Source organism: Bombus huntii, unplaced genomic scaffold, assembly GCF_024542735.1.
Source record: "Bombus huntii isolate Logan2020A unplaced genomic scaffold, iyBomHunt1.1 ctg00000153.1, whole genome shotgun sequence".
In the NCBI taxonomy this organism is placed as follows: domain Eukaryota; kingdom Metazoa; phylum Arthropoda; class Insecta; order Hymenoptera; family Apidae; genus Bombus; species Bombus huntii.
Window position 1 is genome coordinate 204 of NW_026099395.1, and position 14,504 is coordinate 14,707.

At 36.1% G+C, this 14,504-nt stretch overlaps 1 long non-coding RNA gene across 3 annotated transcripts in view; it reads right to left on the minus strand.

The window, feature by feature from the left end:
* Positions 1-7,525: 7,525 nt before the first annotated feature.
* LOC126877364 (uncharacterized) overlaps positions 7,526-14,504 on the minus strand; it is a 97,288-nt gene continuing 90,309 nt past the window's right edge. For all 3 annotated transcript variants that reach the window (XR_007694961.1, XR_007694960.1, XR_007694957.1), the window contains exon 3: positions 7,526-7,719. This is a non-coding gene — a long non-coding RNA (uncharacterized LOC126877364). The remainder of the gene's footprint in view (positions 7,720-14,504) is intronic.

A 14,504-nucleotide genomic window follows, 5' to 3' on the forward strand; every position in this document is an offset into this window, starting at 1 on the left:
CTTAAAGGAAAATAAGATAAATATAATTTAAGTAGGTACAGACGAAAATACTACATAGGTTCTCTAAGAGGTTTTTCTATGTGCGATAGTCGAATCAAAGATTTGAATTTTTAGATTTGATCTACAGTGTTTATATTTTCAATAATGTTAGAAATTTGGACTGAAAACTTACCACCATTGATAAAGCATACTGGCGTTGGCTTTCCGTCGAAGTATACAATTTTTTGAACGATTTCTCCCGATGCGAGGGGTGGTTCTTGCTGCAGCAGAAGAGTATTATTATCTAATTTTAATGTTTTATTGGAGAGTTCGAATCGATATTGATTTAAACCGGGTAAGCCTAATATGCCGTCTTCTATGATAGGGAAATTATCATCTACTAAGGAAAATTCTATCTCTTTGTTGAATAAATTTAGTTTAATTTTGGAATTGGATTCGTATTTGGAATGTTCCATGGAGAATTTCTATGTGTCTGGTATTATTGTCCTTCCTGGGTAGCATCCTCGTTTAAGCAAGTTGATTCCTGCTCCCGAGTCAACGAAAAATCGCAATCCTCGTCGTCCTGGTAATTGTAGTCGTATTGTGGATAATCTTCCTGAGGTAGCATTGTTAATTCTGATTGTTCTTGAATGTGGTTTATTCCTGGAAGGGCTTTTGTTTGAGGCGGTATTCGAAAATTTTGGCATTGATTGGCAAGGTGTCCCAATCGATCGCATTTGAAACATTTCGTTTGTGGCCTTTCGTTTAATGGTCGATTTTCAAGCTTTGTAAAATTATTCATTCTTGGTAGAATGTTTTGTGTGGGTGGAGTTTTGTTATTCATGTTACTTGTAATCGTGAAGCGGTTACCTACTGGACGAGACGTCTGGTTACGATAAGATGGTGGAGTGGTTGTTTGTCGTGTCATCCGTCTGCGAGCGTTGTCTTCGCGAAAGTATTTTTCCACGTCCATTGCCTTTTTTTCTGCAATCGATGATGTTTGGGGGGGGGGATTAGCCAATAGCACGTGTCCTATTTCTGAACGAAGGCCTCTTACATAGTCAATCACAGAAACCATGTATAGTCGATCGTTCATCGCTCATCGAGTTAGTTCGTCTTTATATTCATTGGTAATGCTGTATTGAAGTTTGTTGAAAACACGTCGAAATCTAATGTTATAATTTTGCACGCTTTCGGTTATTCCTTGCTTTATCACTCTTAACTGATCTTGGTGTTCTCTTACTGATGCTTGAGTAGCTACGTTACGTCTTAATCCTTCGTACAGAGTTTCGAATTCGTTAATATGGATATTGCGGATTGTCATTGCGGCTTTTCCTACAATTTTCTCTATTTTGATCATTTTTAATAATAACGTTTGTTCGCTACACATCATTCTCATTTCTTTTATTTCACGAATAAAATCTTCTACACTTATATCGTTTTCTCCGTTTAGTATCGGAGATACTAAACAGCTTTTAGATTTCCAGAGTTTCCAGCTGTTGAATTGGATGGTTGGACATATGTTGGTGGCTTTTGTGGCATAGGTGGAGGTGGATTAGTATCGTGTTTTAATACTGATATATTATCGTCATCGTCAGTCATCATAGAACCGAATTCAGTTGATTTTACGTTTATTTGTGGTAGTTTAACACGAGAGAGGTTTCTACTTAATATTTCCATTTCGTTAGCGCGTTTTCTATTTTCTTCGTTCGCTAATTTTAAAGCATTCTTTATTTCGTTAAATTGTTGTCGAAATTCTTCGTTCTGTCTCTGTATTAAGTCTAAAATTGCTCTGGTAGAGGAATCGAGTGTTCCCGTTTTATTTTGAACTCCACTTGTAGAGGGTAAACTTGTCTCGGCTTTTGTGTCTTTCTTGTTCATATTGTCTCTTCGCTAGAGTTACTAGAGAAACTAACTTTTCGCGTTCTATATTGTTTAAAAGAATTCCGACTTTTCTCACCTTGATACGTAAGTTCGTAGAATGAGGTTCCCTTGCGGTGTTTTCCTCTGTGGCGCGTTCAAATGCGTTTGAGTGTCAAACTCGTTCTGTTGATTTGTTCTATGCTGACAGTGGCCCCGTTAATTTGGTCCACCGTGGTAAATTATTGACAGCAAAGTTCATAACACAAGTAGTTCGAATCCTTCGATCTTCAATAATGTCCGTAGACCGAAATCGTAACTTCGTTTACACTGAAGCGAATGGATCCTGGCAGGATCGCCAAAATGTCACGTAAAAATAATGGGAAAATAATAATAAAAAAATGTTGGGTTCTTGAACCAGAGTTCGAGGTACCTTTATTTTATAATAGGATTACAAGTGTGCGATTTGACCGTTACCGAAAGACTGAAAGACTCGATCAAGACACAGCCCTTCTAGATGTTCGTTTATCTTATGCCTATGTGCCGAATTCATATTCCTTTGTTTTGGGAGTCGGTGTCGTGTGCAAGGCTGTTCAGGTTTCCTGAGTCTGTTGGAGATATTTGTTGACGTTACATGTACGTCAAGACTGTGTAAGTGTCACGAGGCAAAACAATAATATGAGTCGCTCTCGATTTGCATCGTTCTCTAACTCATGCGCCGCTACATACTTATATAGCTATTATTTCTTACAACCTAGCGTATGCAGTTGTGTATGGGGCCTTAAGTTCACTGTTTATAGATACTGCTAGGAATTAATCGAACGAATTCAACGCAGTCGCGTTTACAGAGTTCCGTATTATCGGAAATGCCGAATTCGCGTGGTTTCGCTTTGACGTTCGTCCACGTTGACGATTGTTCAAAGAACAACCGAGAGGCCTCCGCGTCGCAGCTACGAAAGACATCGAAGCCGCGACACCCTTCAGTGACTTCCCTATCTTTTCCTAAAACCAAGGATGACGCAACTCAGGCAATCGTTACAAGCGTTCGAACTTCACATTTTCTTACCATACTATCAACAAAAAATGAAAGCTGGTTTTCAATGAGTCATTATATAATTATATGTCGGAGATGAAAGAACACCGGAGCCTTTGGAATTTTAGATAATCCCGCAACATTCTAACCTAGAGTCTACTATAGCTGTAATTGAACAATTGTAGTTATTCAATCCGATTGTAATTGTTCTAGATTAGTGACGGTGAGCTTTGGCTCGAGGTGACAGTCTGTCGCCCAACGTAGCCGCGGTCAAGGGATAAACGCTTTGCCTAACAAAGGTATGGAGTAATTCTATAGCTCTCCTTAAAAGAAATATTCGTGGCGACACGCGACAGTAAACATTCCAACGGTTTCTGTCCCGTGGCTCGCCACACGCAGACCCTATTCTTCGAGTAAGATGATTGCCAGATGTCGATGCGTCTCCGCAGTACATGTTCGGCTAGCTGGAGGGCCCGTTATAAATCTTAAGGTTTAGTTAACTAAAGTCCTTCAAACAGACAAACAGTCTTTGTCCCAACTACGGGAAGATAGGGGAGACATATTTTTCAACGAGCGGCGTCTCCCACTAGCAACTTTCCCTCGAGGGCGGCTAACATCTTTTTCTAACCACCGATATGGAGATTGACCAATTAGCAGCAACGTCAATTTCCCTTACTTCCTAAACGAAGGCTTTCCTCGACGAATCCGATGATCTCGTGTCCTTAGACACACCCCATTATAGTTTTCCTCTGTGACATCGTCGGGACGGGACGGGCATTCTTTTACGCGCTCCCGTCGACCAAAGAGTAACGTCTTTACGCTCAGCAATTATTTTTACGAGTCAGACTTAGATTCAGCGAGAACGCCCATCTGTCATCCCGTTGGCCGCGGATTCGTTATTGAACCGGAGACCACTGTCACTAGTGTCGCGGACGTCTCACCGCCGTGGTAGATTGTCAAAACCTGTGTTATTCATACCTGTGTCAATAAATCGTATCTTCGTTACACCGCAACGATGGCTACCTTCAATGAAGACTCCTCAAACACCGACAACCCTATCCCCAATGTCATTCCGACATATATATCCACCGAAAATGCGCTCTTGTAGACAAACGCTCGATTCGCGTCATAGCTTTTAAAGCTTGTCGCATCTCAATCCGTTGGAAAAAATTTTTCCTGTAGCATATTTTATTTTTACGAACCAACAAGGTCTTTGTTTATTTCCTTCTTTTTTTTTGCTCCAATTTCCCCATTGTTTTTTCAAGGATAGTATTTCAGAGCCACTAGTCAAGTTTATTGTAACAATAAACTTACGTTTCGGAAACATTTTGTGCTGTGAAACAGAATACACTAAAGTTTGAAGGTCACATCGATTTTCGAAAGTTTATAAATGGAGGTGTATGACAGTATCACCAGCTGTTGCTGTCCAAGTAACTCCAACATCGAAATACTACAACGATTCCAATCGAAAGCGCTAAGAGCCTTAATAGACGCACCTTGGTATGTTACCAACGAAACCATCCATCGCGACCTCAAGATACCTACAGTCAAAGAGGAAATAGCAAAATATAGCGACAGATATAGCAAAAGAGTCAAGAAACACCGAAACCCCCTAATCACTGGACTACTCGATACGACGGACCAGATTCGCAGGCTGAAGAGGCACTACTCGCTAGACCTAAACGTTAGATTCATTTAATTATCCAAATTAAGCATATGCACTTACTTATAATACTTATAAATTATACCTATCTATAATAAGTATTAACTTATTGTAAATAAACAGCCATGTCACTGCGCCACGCCGGAAAAATTACTGAAAATTCTCAACGCGAGAATTGATTGTAATTTCAACAAATAAATAAAAACAAAAAAAAAGCTGTTGCTGTCCCCAAGCGCCAAAATACGTTCTGACTACTATTTTATGTATCTCACAGAAGTATGTCTTCATTCATCATCTCCCATGCCATCCACCAACGTGTTCTTAACATGTTATCTCCTAGTAAAATATTGATGTTGAGTCAGATATCCAACTGAATAATCTTTTCGGTGTCTACTATAAGACATTTAAAACCAAGGCTCGTACACACGTGTGCTTATACGTCAGATGTAATACTTAACACGAAACCTGCTTATATTAATATTAAATTTATGCATAGTAGGATGTTCGACCTTTGTAAAAATGAAATTATAATACATACAGTTTCACCGTGGAAAAGTGAATCTTTCTAGCATGTCCACGCAAATGCAGCGGAGGGGAGGACTGTGCATGCACCAAACAACTTTACGTTCGTAATTTTTCACACAAATGTACAACTGTAGGGAAAAAATTATCTCTGATTTTTCGGATGTTAGGAATCGACAATATCGCATAACGGAATGCTGTGTTCTACGTATTCTATTTTTGTTACGAAAGTGGTACAAACGAAGTCCACGTAAGAATAGTACAACAAAATCGGTTGAGGTTAGGTTATCGTGCAGATATCGCGGCTTTTGCATTGGAAATCACGCAACTGCCAGTCTCGTCGTTCCTTGTAAACGAAAGAAAGGTATTGTAATCGGTCGGAATTAACATAAAACTCGTCGTTTCATGATAATACTGTGCATTCTGAATATGCTATGATTTGGTTTAAAATAATAAATAGTCCATTCTTGCATACTATTGCTCCAGCTTTACTTGTATTTTCGATATTGGTATAAATAGAAAGACAATTAATGTCGTTCGAGTCTATTTTCGGATCATTTATATTACGTTTAATCCATATAGTTATCATATGAGACATAGTATCGTAAAATTTGGAAGAATAAAACGTTCGTACAGGAAGTACATTTTATAAGAACTCCAACAAATCTGCGTGTGCACCTAAAATACAAACTGATAGTGATAGTGATTGTTCATAAGTTTATATACATTATCTAATGTCAATCGAAGGTATCAATTCTTTTTCTCCATAAGAGTACTTTTTCATTTATATGTGTTCAAAAATACATGTGTTCAACCGTGAAGCATATGTCACCTACAACGAAAAAGAGTTTTCCTATACTTAATATTTCCTTTATATACCTATGAAAGTCTATTCTTCGCGTAGTATGAAATTATGAATAAATCTGGAATATTGTTCAATCTGAAAAGAAAAATAACTTATTGACATCATTCATTGATACGAGATTCAGAATGTTTGTTTTGTCTTGCAGAAAAAGAAGGCAGCCCTCCCTTTCTTTTAATGTGAAATAGAAAGCGAAGATTTGAAAACAGATTTTTTGGAAATTTACTTGCAAATATCGTTTTCAATATCGTGATTTTCTTCCCAATGGTACTGTACTTTCAAATTTTCCAGTATCCCTCTAAAAACAAAAAGTCGAACCTCGTTATTGTTAACGTAGGCATTACAAGGAAGAGAAGTATTAGAAAGCAGCTCCTTTTTGTTATGGATTTCTTTATAATCATGTAAATAAGAAATTCCGGAAATTTTTTCCTAAAGAATTTAATTCTTGTGCTTTGATTGATAATTATTACACTACATACTAACTTTTCGCATACTGTTCGCGTCTAACAATTTCCTAATAATAACTACTTCAAAATAACATATGTTCTTGCACGAATTCAAAAGTACGTATGATACAATTACAATTGATTCTAAAATAATAATTATTTAAAGATATTAAGATACTAATTAAACGTTTCACTATATTTCAAAATCTGGAACAACAAATTTTTATTTATAAAAAATGAAACTGTGTTTATATATTCTTTGTCATGATGCTATTTCTTATTACCATGTCGACATTTTTTAAAATTCATTTTGTTATCTCTACGCAATATGAAAATTCATATACTGCTTAATATTTTTTACATATTATCCATCCACCGCATGATATCTCCTGAAAAATCAAAATATTAATGTTATATTATTACAATGCTTCTTAAATTTCAATTTTTGACAAATTTGAAATCCAATATATTTTGCACAATTATTATTTATCAAAAAATTCCAAGTTAGTAACTTTCTTTTCAAATGGCAAATAACATATACTTTGACTTACCTGTAAGTTTTTGTTCCTAATCATCATTTCCTCTTATAGAACATCATTATTGTTCTTATAATTACTACCAGTGTCATAGATATTGTAGTGGCTACAACTGAATTAATAGAAAATGATAAATAACTGTGTATAACACTAACACATAATTGTGTATAACAATGACAGATAACTTTTACTTACATATCAGTCGATAAGGGATTACTGTGATATCCTGTTGATGTTTCTTAAGGCACTTGATTAGGTGCGATACGGTATCATTCCTTATGGTATACTGTAGATAAGTATTTTAGAAAATAACAAGAATAAATCTAAATTATTCAGAGGTTCCAGTTTCGGCTTAGACATAAATACAGGACCATTTGCAAAGAAGAAAGGGTGCGTTTCTACAGCCTCGTTATAGTAACCATGAATACCAATCTCTGAATTACTGGTTACTAAACATAAATATCCTATAAAATTTAATATATTTCTTTAATTTTTAATACATACATGAGTTAGTAGTTCTAAATTATGAATCATCCTACCTGTGATATTACACTTTTCCTTATAATATCATCACTCGAGTGAACAACATTAAGATCATGTAAACCATGTCATCCTATCTTACTGTGAAGATACTTAGTTATGTTATCTAACATTATAAAAATATCATCAAATTCAAGTCCTTTTATTCACATCACATGGCCACGACGATCTGGTTCTTCGTTATATAATGTTCTAAAATTTGTCGTATATATAGGATGTACAAACCGTGATATCAAGGTATCAGTTCTTCCTTCCCAAGGGACAGTTTCATTAAAATTCTGATAGAATTAAAAATTAATTATTAATATTCTAACAATCATATATGTTAAATACATTATAGTCAACGATATATACCTGAGCGAATGTAGGGGTGATTCCTTGATAATTATAAATGTCATCAGCCCACATCATTGTGCCACTTCTTTGTACTCCAGCCTCTAGATTAACAGCCTAAACAAACATACGAAATTTTATAGAAGCTGTACAAAATATAGTATATATGCGCAATATTGAAGCGTTCAAGGGGATATAAAGGTAATGTACATCACATACACGTGTACTCTCATGCAACAAAATACAATTAGATTTAATAGTATAAGCTCTTTTATTCATCATAATAGATTGGAAATTTAAGTGTCTTACGAGGGTGAGTAAAAAGTTACCCGCTCTGTCGGTGTAGAATTTATTTTAAGCAATTGTCAAAAAAGACATACATCATTTTTTGACATAATCACTCGATTTCTGTATACACTTTGTCCATTTGCCGAAGGACCTTTATATTTTCTCATTAAAAAATGTTTTGGGCTGAGCTGCGAACCACGAATGCATCGTCGTCTTCACCTTTTCATCAGCTTTTTCGGCATCCATCTCGCACAAACTTTTTAAAATCCAAATCTGTCGTGTACTATTGCATAAGCAGAGCCGTGGCTGATTTGCAAATGATTTGCCACATTATCCACTGTCACTCGTCTATTCCATAGAGCATAAGTTCATGAGCACGTTCAATGTTGTCATCGTGGATGTGGACGGGCGTCCAGCTGTTTTTTCATAACACTTGTGCGATCTTCTTTGAACTTTTGTGCCCATTCAAACACACTTCGTGACAAAACACTTTCTCCATAATGTGCATTAAATCTTTGATAAATATAGGCATCAAACATAACCTCCGACCACAAGAAACGAATCACAGCATCCTGCACTGTTTTCCTGCAAATCACCATTGCAAAGCGCCATTACTCGCGCAACGGTCACAAACGAATTGACGTAACACAAAGAAACCTGCGCAGCAGCACTGAACAGATATTGACGTCATACGAAGAGTGCAGATGGATCAATACGGTCGACAGAAGTTTTAACTATCTGGAGTGCGGATAAATTTTTACTGAGAGTCGTATAGGAATCTATAATCTGTAAGTACACCTTTGGCTGAATGGAAATTTCTCTTACATATAGTCAAAAATGCAGAAACTGTGTATTGAATTGGAAAGTGATAAAAAATAAGTGAAGTTTCGAGGTTGCATGTGATTGCATGAGTACACAGGACGTTTTTAGCGAATAAAAAATAATTTTGAAAGACACGAGACTTATCTTGTATTTTATGCACTCTCTGTGTCCGAATTTCCAGAAGCTCTCTATCTTATGAAGTGTTTTAGATTAGCCGGAAAATTTTGTACGTACATACAAGAAGTATACGATCTAAGTGGAATATTCCATTATTCTCTTGATACAAAAGAAACGAAATTTACAGAACTTCTCAGAAAGTTGGTTTATTATTACCAAATTAATAGAATTAATATACGTTTATCATCTTTACATACCTAAGTCGTGGAGGTTTATCGTGCGTAAAAAATTAGTGTCGTTTCAAAGTTACATTTCGTACATTTTAAGCCTATAATTTGTAACGTACAAAACAATGTAAATTTGAGCTGTTTCTTATCTCCACAATAAGAAAATCCAACTTTACGTTTTTTACACAATGATATTTATGGAACAGTAATATCATATTATTGCATCGCTTGGAGAATGAAGTCAAGGTACGATGTGACCCTAGTGTAAACGCTGGGATACCCAGCTGTGCCGCACTTATAAGCATAAGACACAATACCTATTAAATACGAGGTTAATTCATGTTGTATCAGCAGTGATCCGCCGCGGTCAGCCTGAAAGGATCGTTAAATTTTTAATCAAAGATACTGAAATATATCGATCGAATTGTATTGAAATTATACTTATATACAGTAATAATCTTCTATTGATTTGTGTATTGAAATACTCCAATTTATAACGTACATGTTATATGTATTTTGAGCAAAACTAAGATTAGAGGAAATTAGATTAAATACCATAACGAGGTGTGAGAAGTGGGCAAAACTATTAAATTGTGTTTATCTATTATTTTTAATGTTTAAGACGTCGATTTGATGTTAATTCGAATCGACGTGTCTTCAGATACCGTATAGTTTGTAGTAACTCTGTAACTTAATTACCGTACAAGAATCCTCTCCACCCTGAGCATGTTCGGCGCATATTATACCATCAGTGATATCAGGTGCATTAGGAAATTTGGAATAAGCTATTTTGCATTCGGCGTTCTTAATCACTGGCATTTGTACTTCCATTAATGCATTACGTCGTGGTCGTCCTACGAAGAAAATAAGAAAGATATTTAAGACTGGAACTATTTAATTTTATTATAAAATTGATATCACTTACTATATCTTAATGCTCCCGATCCAGCAACAAGGGGGTTATAGCCGACGAAGTTGCTCTTTCGTAGGGGCTCTTTCGTACAAATGGGATATACGTACCCTGAAAAATAAAAAAATAAATGAAAATGCAGGAAACTAATGACCAAAAGTATGAGAAAGAATTATACACGCTTTATGACACAATATATGTGTACAGTAAGAAATTTCAGGATATGATACTTCAGTAATACTCAATAGCATATATATATATATATATATATTTGAGGACTTACTCGAAAATGGCACCTCCTCCACCAATCTAAGAATGGCAATATTATGATTGTGTATGTTTTCTATTCCATCCATATGTGCACAATGTGCTGCGGTCAAAACATGCCTAGCCGATATCAGGGAACCTCCGCACTTCCATAGTGGTTTGTCTGGGTTTCGGGGATTACGAAAACCTAATGCAGCGATTCATGGCCAAGCGCCTAAAATGCAATAGTCATAGTTGTGAATATACATAATTTTTTCTCACATAACGAGTAACAACGATTATTACCTATTCGAAATTCGATCATACAGCAGACGATAAGTACATACGTACAAATACTCTGAAACAGAGATTTGATAAAGACAGAAATTAAATTTTTATTCCAGTGGAATACAAATTATTAAATAATTCTATATAATTTCTATTTGAACTATACTGAACTATAAAGTTCAAACGTGTAATTTCTGCCCTAACAGTTTTTGATCTCTATCCATATTATTACTCCTATATCAATTTTTTATTTCAAGCAAAAAGATACTCTTCCTAACATGAAGTAAAAGAAAGAAATAATTCAAGTTAATAAGTAAAGTTACTACCGATAAAATCATAGCATTATTATTTAGTCTAATTGAAATGTACATTGATGTGCTGTTTAATGCCTTTAAAGTTCATTCTTTGCAGTAAATGGCTTATTATTAATCGGAAAGAAAGACATAAAACGTACCAAGTTCAGCTGGTTTACCATCGACCACCCTGGTATGAGAGACGTTGCTAAAACCTCAGTATGGTGGTCGCAAAGCCTTATACTTATACACAGTTTTTATTAAAATTTCTCTCTTCTCTTTGTTTGGATCGTTCGGACAGCAAACGATCGTAACATTGCCCTGGTATCTGCACACTGATCGTCTATAAAAATCGGTGGCTGTACGGTACTGTATCTGCCATATTTCTTGCAGAGGTTTACATTTTCTGTAGTCAAGGCACCTGCCTTCTTGATTGTCCGGTGTGGTACATTCTGGATCAAACAATTTTAAAACATTTATACAGTTCAAAGATGCGTAAGAAAGCGACACCGATTACTCAACTTTCGAAGTAAAAAGCCGATCGAGTCCACCGGATTGCCCTACAGACACGTATTAATCCGTAAGAGTTAGTCATCATGTTGATAATAATTATCTAAAGAAACTTTTCACGTGAAAATATAAAATTTTAATTGATTAGATATTGTGTTAGCCATACTTAAGAAAGAAAATGAAAATGAATGAAATGAAAGAAAAGGACTACCTTCAACCTCATTTTTTAAATAAACACTTTGTCAGTTTTGCGGTAAATAAGTTCTTAGGAATTCAGGACAGTTTTTAGTGAATCATTTTGTTTCGACCGTTCGCGGAGAGACGCGATCGCGAGATAGCACGTCAACGAGAGTTGTAATTTCCCGTTACGATTAAATAATCGACGCCACGAACTGATCAGTTCAGTAGTTCAATGAAATTCCACAGAATTAACACAAATAAATTAATGTTTATTTCAACAACTTATTAACTAGAAAGATATAAATGGAACAAAAAAAATGTAACTGCGTTTTGGTTGATAAGTAATGCGCGACATACCACCTGTGTTGACGGTTCGACTTCTCGAAAAGTTCTGAACGCCTTTCGATTTTTTTCGTTTTTTCTGGAAGGCGACCCCCACTACGTTCGGATCACGCCACATTCTTTTACGCGAGGTAAAATAACGACCACGAGTCGACGTTTCTGGAAGTCGCCCTGCTTAATGAATCATGCGCTTGCCACTACAATGTTTGTTTGCCGGGCAGACGCGACGGTCCGTCTGCGACATTATAGTGCCGCGATCGATAGTTAAGAATATGACCTATGGTAAGCCGCATGGCGTAACATTCTCCCCCCGTTGAGAGGGTACCGATCAAACTAGCGAGGTGTGGTTGAAGTTCCCATCTTATTTCGTCTCGGTGGCTAGTTGTTCGGGTTTCTCGAGATCGGGTTGAATTGGCAGTGGGACAAGCCTTTTGACGCCCCGATCCAAAATGCTTTTTGCCGTCTGAACTGTAGCTGTCCGGATGACACTGTCACGACCGGCATACTTCAAATCCGACGGACTGACGATAGAGATAAAGCACTCGGCGACAATGTATATCGCTGAAGTGCCTAATGAACCATCAACATCCCAACGGTCCTTCCACCGAAGGTTCTAGAAGAAAGAGCACGTGGCAACGGTCGCGGACGCCTAGCAAATGCATGGACGGTGGGGATGTTGAGGGATGACAAAAGAAAGTAATCGGATCCGATCGAAAGTAAAATCATAAGAGTCAGTCTTAAAAAGTCACGCCCAGAGTTCGGAAGTAGATTGTAAAGTGTATTGATGTTAGAAAAAAAATAAAGTTTTCTTTTTTTTATTTTTTACCTCAAATTCCTTTTTTATTTTGTTATTTTACGTGACAACACCATCGGCGCCTGGATGAACTCGGCCCAGAGGCCAATGCATGGAGGGAACGTTGTCCTCTCTGAGGATGACGATTGTGCCCTTTTGGATGCTGTGTCCACCCTTGCTCCATTTATTGCGGTTGGTTAGCTCGTTCAAATACTCCTTATGCCAGCGGTTCCAAAAATGTTGTTTAAGCTGTTGGATATGCTGCCATTTGGAGAGTCGGTTCGATGGAATGTCTCTGAAATCTCGATCACGTAAGCACATTAATGAATCGCCAATGAGGAAATGTCCGGGAGTGAGGGCTAGGAGATCATTTGGATCGGTGGAGATAGGAGTTAGCGGGCGGGAATTGAGGACTGCTTCTATTTCTATGATAAGAGTATTACGGTGTTAAGCTCATATGTTTCTGTTTCTCCACTCGCGCTGCGCCATAATATCCTTTGATATTTCCGATCCTCTGGTCGTACGAGGAATTGCCGATACATTTTCTCGATCTCGCCAGTGAGTACGTACTGATGAGCGCGGAATCTAATTAATATACAAAATAAATTGTGAATTGATTCGAGAATATAGGATTTCCCCATTTTCATGATTATCGTGATTTTTGTATAAATATATTTTTGAAGATACTAATAATTAGGTACTTATAAATTAGTATTATCAATTATTTTGCATTTATAATTCCGCCTCTAGTATAAGTGTTAATTGAAAACTAACTTTATGTTTCAAAAAGTACTAGCAAAGTCGTTGAGTAACAAGCCACTGATGCTAACACAAATAGCATTGTCGTAATTAAATATTTCTAAATATTCATTTTTCATTTTGAACCTGTAGAAACAATTTATTATATATACTATTAGCTAAGTAATTGCATATTTAATTAAGTCGAAATATAAAACTTAGTTATTTTAATAATTTAAAAAATAAAAAACTGACAAACATTTCAATTTAATTTATGGTTGGAACAAAAGACATTTCATTAATTGAAATATTGCAACGCAGAGTACTTTCCAAAATACGCCGAGAGTATTCCTGATGGTGAAACGAGCGTTGCTTCATCGAACGCAGCTAAAGAAAACAACATCTATGTAGTTGGTGGTACGATGCCTGAAATAGAGGGCGATAAATTGTACAATACCTGTACTATTTGGGGTCCCGATGGAACTTTGATAGCAAAACACCGAAAGGTAAGTAATATATTCCTTTATGGCTTTGAATTTGAAAATATTGGGGCGAAGAAAGTGACTCTATCTAGGAATAATTTAGGAATATACATATGTACATACGTATACTATAACCAATTCTATAATTTACGGTTTATAAAATACGTTATGATACGGGAAACGCCCATTTTTGTTGTAATGTGTTTGTGTTGTATAAATTTTTCAAATACTTAAAATATTATTATACTTATTTTTTCTCCTTTTTAAACATTATTAAATGATAAGATTTTTTAATAAAAGAAAGTGATAAAAACGCTGTCAGTTATTAAATAAAAAATAATTAAAGTTTAGGAGTTGGTAACTTTGATATTAAATTACAAAAGTTGCAGCAATAGAATTAGCGACTACATTTTTATGTTATTAGGTACATCTATTCGACATCGACATTCCTAATAAGATTACTTTTCGAGAGAGTGATTCACTCAGTCCTGGTA